We start from the raw sequence: 7177 nt of genomic DNA on the forward strand, positions 1-7177 counted from the left end.
GATGTGCAGAAGGAAAACATTTGTTTCCTTTCTTATTTGTTTAGCCAGGACCCAAATTTGTTGCTTTCATTTCATGGGGGAAAAACCATTTCATTTGATTTGTTTTCCATTTTTTCCATTAAAGTCAATGGGGGAAGTATTTGCAGCCTATTTTTGGCTGTAGAATTGGGGTTTTCTTATCAATTCTTTATGTTCTCTATTCTCTATGTTCTCTATTCTCTATGTTCCATTGTGTTTCATTGTAAAACTGTTCCTACGCATAAGTTAATGTTACAATGTAAAATAGTATGACCCTCCGTCATGCTATTATCCTGTTATAGAAACATAGAAACATAGAAACATAGAAATGACGGCAGAAAAAGACCAAATGGCCCATCCAGTCTGCCCAGCAAGCTTCACACACTTTTTTCTCTCATACTTATCTGTTTCTCTTAGCTCTTGGTTCTATTTCCTTTCCACCCCCACCATTAATGTAGAAAGCAGTGATGGAGCTGCATCCAAGTGAATATCTAGCTGATAAGTTAGGGGTAGTAGGGGTAGTAACCGCCGCAATAAGCAAGCTACACCCATGCTTATTTGTTCTACTCAGACTATGTTATACAGCCCTTATTGGTTGTTTATCTTCTCCCCTGCCGTTGAAGCAGGGAGCTATGCTGGATATGCTTGAGGTATCAGTTTATTCTTCTCCCATGCTGTTGAAGCAGAGAGCAATGCTGGATATGCATCGAAAGTGAAGTATCAGGCACATTTGGTTTGGGGTAGTAACCGCCGTAACAAGCCAGCTACTCCCCGCTTTGTGAGTGTGAACCCTTTTTTCTTCTCCCCTGCCGTTGAAGCAGGGAGCTATGCTGGATATGCGTGAAGTATCAGTTTTTTCTTCTCCCCTGCCGTTGAAGCAGAGAACTATGCTGTATATGCATAGAAATAGAAGTAACAGGCTTATTTGGTTTGGGGTAGTAACCGCCGTAACAAGCCAGCTACTCCCCCCTTTGTGAGTGCAGATCATTTATTCCACATTTCCTCTTGCTGTTGAAGCTAGAACGATGTTGGAGTCACAGTAAGCATGTGTATGTTTATTGAATAAGGGTATTGTCTCCAGGCAGTAGCCATCATTCTGGTGAGTCACCCACTCTTCATTGGCGGCCTCTTGACTTTATGGATCCACAGTGTTTATCCCACGCCCCTTTGAAGTCCTTCACAGTTCTGGTCTTCACCACATCCTCCGGAAGGGCATTCCAGGCATCCACCACCCTCTCCGTGAAGAAATACTTCCTAACATTCGTTCTGAATCTTCCTCCCTGGAGCTTCAAATCGTGACCCCTGGTTCTGCTGATTTTTTTCCTACGGAAAAGGTTTGTCGTTGTCTTTGGATCATTAAAACCTTTCAAGTATCTGAAAGTCTGTATCATATCGCCTCTGCTCCTCCTTTCCTCCAGGGTGTACATATTTAGATTCTTCAATCTCTCCTCGTACGTCATCCGATGAAGATCCTCCACCTTCCTAGTCGCCCTTCTCTGTACCGCTTCCATCTTGTCTTTGTCTTTTTGTAGATACGGTCTCCAGAACTGAGCACAGTACTCCAGGTGAGGCCTCACCAAGGACCTGTACAAGGGAATAATCACTTCCCTTTTCTTACTCGATATTCCTCTCTCTATGCAGCCCAGCATTCTTCTGGCTTTTGCTATAGCCTTGTCGCATTGTTTCGCAGACTTCATATCATTAGACACTATCACCCCAAGGTCCCTCTCCTGCTCTGTGCACATCAGCCTTTCCCCCCCCCATCGAATACAGTTCATTCGGGTTTCCACTCCCCATATGCATGACTTTGCACTTCTTGGCATTGAATCTCAGCTGCCATATCTTCGACCACTCTTCCAGTTTCCTTAGATCCCGTCTCATTCTCTCCACTCCTTCCGGCGTGTCCACTCTGTTGCAGATCTTAGTGTCATCCGCGAAAAGACAAACCTTGCCTTCTATCCCGTCCGCAATGTCGCTCACAAAGATATTGAACAGGACCGGTCCCAACACCGATCCTTGCGGTACACCACTTAAAACCGCTCTCTCTTCAGAGAAGGTTCCATTTACCATCACACATTGTCTTCTGTCCGTCAACCAATTTGCAATCCAGGTCACCACCTCGGCACTCACTCCCAAGCTTCTCGTTTTATTCACCAGTCTCCTGTGCGGAACCGTGTCAAAAGCTTTGCTGAAATCCAAGTATATGATATTGAGCGCTCTTCCTCGATCCAATTCCTTGGTTACCCAGTCAAAAAAGTAAATCAGATTTGTCTGACAGGATCTTCCCCTGGTGAATCCATGTTGCCTCTGGTCCATCAATTCTCCGGACTGTAGATAGTTCACTATTCTCTCTTTCAGCAGTGACTCCATTACTTTTCCCACCACCGAAGTGAGGCTGACCGGTCTGTAGTTGCCAGCCTCCTCCCTGTTCCCACTCTTGTGAAGCGGGACCACCACCGCTCTTCTCCAATCACTCGGCACCACTCCCGTTTCTAGGGATCTATTGAACAGGTCGCACAGCGGAGCCGCCAGAACATCTCTGAGCTCCCTCAATATCCTTGGATGAATCCCATCAGGCCCCATGGCTTTGTCCACTTTCAGGTTCTTTAGCTCTTCCCACACATTTTCTACTGTAAAAGGATTTTCATCTATTCCACTTCCCACCAGTTTTTTGTTGTGTAGAGATGGTCCTTCTCCAGGGTCTTCTTTAGTGAACACAGAGCTGAAGTATTCGTTTAATATTTCTGCCATTTCTTCGTCTCCCTCTACACATTGATCATTACCACCTTTCAATTTCACTATACCACTTTGGATCTTTCTCTTTTCGCTGATGTATCTGAAAAATGTTTTGTCTCCATTTTTTATCTCCTTGGCAATCCTCTCTTCCGCTTGACTTTTTGCCAACTTGATTAATTTCTTTGTCTCCCTCAGTTGAATCAGATATTCTTCTTTGTGTTCCTCCCTTTGGGATCTTTTATATATCTTGAATGCTGTTCTTTTAGCTTTAATTTTGTCAGCCACCTCCTTTGAGAACCAGATAGGTTTCAATTTTCTTTTGCTTTTCTTTACATTTCTAACATATAGAGCAGTTGCCTTGGTGATTGCTCCTTTTAGATTGGTCCACTGCTGATCCACATCTCTCTCGTTCTCCCATCCTTTAAGTTCTTCCTCCAGGTACTTCCCCATTTCCTCAAAGTCTGTGTTTTTGAACTGTAAAACTCGGGTCTTTGTGGTTCTTTTCCCTATTCTTTTAGTGATATTAAACCATACCGTTTGATGATCACTGCTGCTGAGGTGGGCACCCACCTGGACATCTGAGACATTATCTGCATTAGTGAGCACTAAGTCGAGTATAGCTCCTTCTCTGGTGGGTTCCAACACCATTTGTTTGAACAAAGATACTTGCATGGCATCCACTATCGCTCTACTATTTTTAGTTTCTGCAGATGGGATTTTCCAGTCTACATCTGGCATATTAAAGTCACCCACGATCACCACTTCTCCCTTCTTACCTATCTTATGGATGTCTTCAACCAGGTCTCTGTCCAGCTCTTCCTTTTGGTTTGGAGGCCTGTAAACCACTCCAATATAAATGGATGCTCCGTCATCTTTTTTTAGGTCGAGCCATAGAGCTTCTTCCTTACCCCAACTTCCTTGTAGCTCAGATGCTTGGATGTTGTTTCTGACATAAAGAGCCACACCTCCCCCTTTTCTATCCTCTCTGTCCTTCCTTAACAAGTTATAGCCTGGTATTGTTGTATCCCAATCATGAGATTCTGTGAACCATGTCTCTGTGATAGCAACAATGTCCAATTGTGCCTCAGCCATTAGGGCCTGCAGATCTGGGATTTTATTTCCCAAACTATGAGCATTTGTGGTCATAGCCTTCCAGGTACTCTCTTTAAGGTTATTGCTTTTCCTGGACTCCTTATAAGATATTAGTTGAGATTTGCTATTCACTTCACTCTCTCTTTTTTTAGTTGTGCCACTGTTGACAGAGTTATTCATCTGAATTAGATTTTTCTTTTGGTTATGGATCATGAAATACTGCATGCATTGTGTTTTTTCTCTCATTTCTGGTAACACTTCAATGTTTTTCTGAAGAACTTCTTCAGTTTTTAATATAGAGATGGCTTGTTGTTCTTTTTGCATTTGGTACATTGTGTGTCTCCTCATCACAGGTCTAATTCTACCTGAGCCCACTGTATTCCTGGATTTTAAAGAACTTAATGACCTGTTTGAGTGGGGGGGTGTACCTGTTGGCTGCCCATCTGTCAAAAATGGGTGACTGTGGGGCCTACCTGAGCCTAATGAATCTCCTTTTCTTGACTCCTGGTTTTTTTGTGATATTGGGGAATTATGTTCTGAGTAATGCAATGTGGGTGTATTACTTTTAATTGAAGCTAATTGATCTTTAATCTCAGACAGCTCCTTTTTCAAGGAAGAGAGTTGTGCACAAATTGGGCAAGCTCTAAGTGTCCAGATGCTTTCCCTCAGAATAAAGGCTCCACAGCAGTTACATTGGATAGTCCTCATCATGGGAATTTGTGAATTGTATTTTCTTGACTTTTACCAATGCACTAATTTATCTCGCCGCCAATGGTACTTTAGGCAGTCTTTATTAGAAAACAAGCCCCAGGGGTGGGTGAGTAGAGGGGCAGGGTGGGAGGGAGTCAAACAGTTAATCCTGGTACAAGCTGGGTTAAGCAGGGCACTTCTGGACGGCTCCTTGCTTTTGGTCAATTGTTTTAAAAAACAGTCTTTATGCCCCAATTTTTGTTTGACCAACTTATTTATGCCAGCTAATTTCAAAACAGAGAGACTTAAACAGTTTACAAGCTGGAGAGCGATTTGGTATGGGGGGTGGGGGTTTTTTTTTTGGTTTTTTTTTTCTTTTTTCAACTTATGCAGCAGACAACAAAATTAACTTACTAGAGTAATATCTTACTATCAAGAACTGAAACACACACTATAATTAAAATTAAAACACACAGGAATTAAGAACAGAAGCTTTCTACACAAATTCTAAGCAACAGCAGATATACTTAGCTCAATGCAATATACACTGCCTCCAAGAGAACACACTCTAACGTGTGCCCAGGACCACAATGGCTCTCCTGCTCAAGGTCCATTGGTCGGCCCCTGTCACATGTGCCATTGGTCGGCCCCTGTCACATGATAGGAGCAATGGCGTGCCGGCGCCATCTTGTGCTCCTACCATGTGAAAGGGGCCGACCAATGGCACCGGTAGCCCCTGTGACATAGTAAGGGCAAAGGCTATCGGTGCCATTTTGAATACCGGCAGCTGACGGCCCGAGTGCAGGAGATCGCTCCAGGGCCCCTGCTGGACCACCAGGGACCTTTGGCAAAGTCTTGGGGGGGGGCTCCTGACCTCTCCGAGACCTGCCAAAAGTCCCTAGTGGTCCAGCGGGGGTCCTGGAGCGATCTCCTGTAGGAATGTGCAGAGGGACTGCATACGTTGCATTTGGTATTCGTCAGGGGGCAGATACGTTGCATTCGGCAAGGGGGGGCCCCCCGATACGTTCATTCTTATTTGTTTCCTGGCTAAACTTTAATTAACTACAAACCCCCACCCTCCTGACCCCCCCAAGACTTACCAAAACTCCCTGGTGGTCCAGCGGGGGGTCCGAGACCCATCTACTGCACTCACGCGGTCGGCTGCCGGTATTCAAAATGGCGCCGATAGCCTTTGACCTTACTATGTCACAGGGGCTACTGGTGCCATTGGTCGGCCCCTGTCACATGGTAGGAGCAACAGACGGCCAGCACCATATTGTGCTCCTACCATGTGACGGGGGCTGACCAATGGTACCATTAGCCCCTGTAACATAGTGAGGGCAAAGGCTATCGATGCCATTTTCAATACCGGCAGCTGACGGCCCGAGTACAGGACATAGCTCCAGGACCCCCGCTGGACCACACACAAGCACTCTCCCTGACTCACATATACACCACACCATACAGAGCACCCTACCTATCTCACATACATGAAGCACCTTCCCTGCCTCACACACAGAAGCATCATTCCTTTCTCACATACACACCACACATACACACACACAGAAGCACCATTCCTTTCTCACATACGCACACACACAGAGAAGCCCCATTCTTTTCCCACATACACAGAAACACCCTTCTGATCTCAAATACATATACACACAAAGGCCCCCAGCTGAACAGCTCATCTCCGTCGCCGGCTGGCTGCGCTGGTCTACATTTCTCCGGCGGCGGCTGGCAGCGGCCATCTTCATTTCTTCGGCCTAGTCTTGGGCTGCGCCAGTCTTCATTTCTCTGGCTGCAACTGGCAGCGGCCATCTTCTTTTCTTTGGCCTAGTCTTGGGCTGCGCCGATCTTGTTTTCTTTGGCCCTGCTGGCCTGTTCTCTGTTGGTGGCTGACTGCGCCGGTCTTCATTTCTCTGGCGGTGGCGCCTGGCAGCGGCCATCTTATTTTCTTCAGCCCCGCTGGCCTGGTCTCTTCATTTCTTCGACCCGGTACCCTCAATGGCCCAGAGCAGAGGATGCCATGTGATCCGCTAGTCCGGCCCACTGGGGGAAGCCCGATCCCCCAATAAGCCAATCCGCTCCTACTCTAACATGGCCTTCTATTTCTAAAACACTGCGTTGAGAACCAAAAGAATGGAAACGTATGTTATGTTGCATTTGTGGGGGTTCGCCATGCATTTCACAGACCCACAAATGCAATGAATAGGGACCTATACATTGCAGATTGCGCATTCGTTCAAAATGAATGCACATCCCTAATATCCACAATGAGCATGCATGAGGATGGGGATGACCTCACCCAGGATGGCTTTTGTTGAACTTGATCCTCTCTGACATCCTAGAAGAGCTTCAGAACTTGTGCCATCTGCATAATGTAGAACCAATCTTAATGCTCCAGGGGATGAGTTTTATCTCTAGTTTTTCAGAGACAACTGAAGAAGGGATATCGTTTGATCCTCTAATCTCTATAGCATCAGATAGGTGAAATCCACCTGGCACCTCCATCCAGAATGAGATAAAGCAGAGGCACCCTCACTGCTTCCTGCTTTTCATGGAGCTACTGCTCATCCTTCACATTGTAGTGAAAATTCTTTACTATTTTCCTTCATCTCTCTATCAGTTCTTTCAGGAC

This window comes from Rhinatrema bivittatum, chromosome 1 (genome assembly GCF_901001135.1).
Source record: "Rhinatrema bivittatum chromosome 1, aRhiBiv1.1, whole genome shotgun sequence".
Lineage (NCBI taxonomy): Eukaryota > Metazoa > Chordata > Amphibia > Gymnophiona > Rhinatrematidae > Rhinatrema > Rhinatrema bivittatum.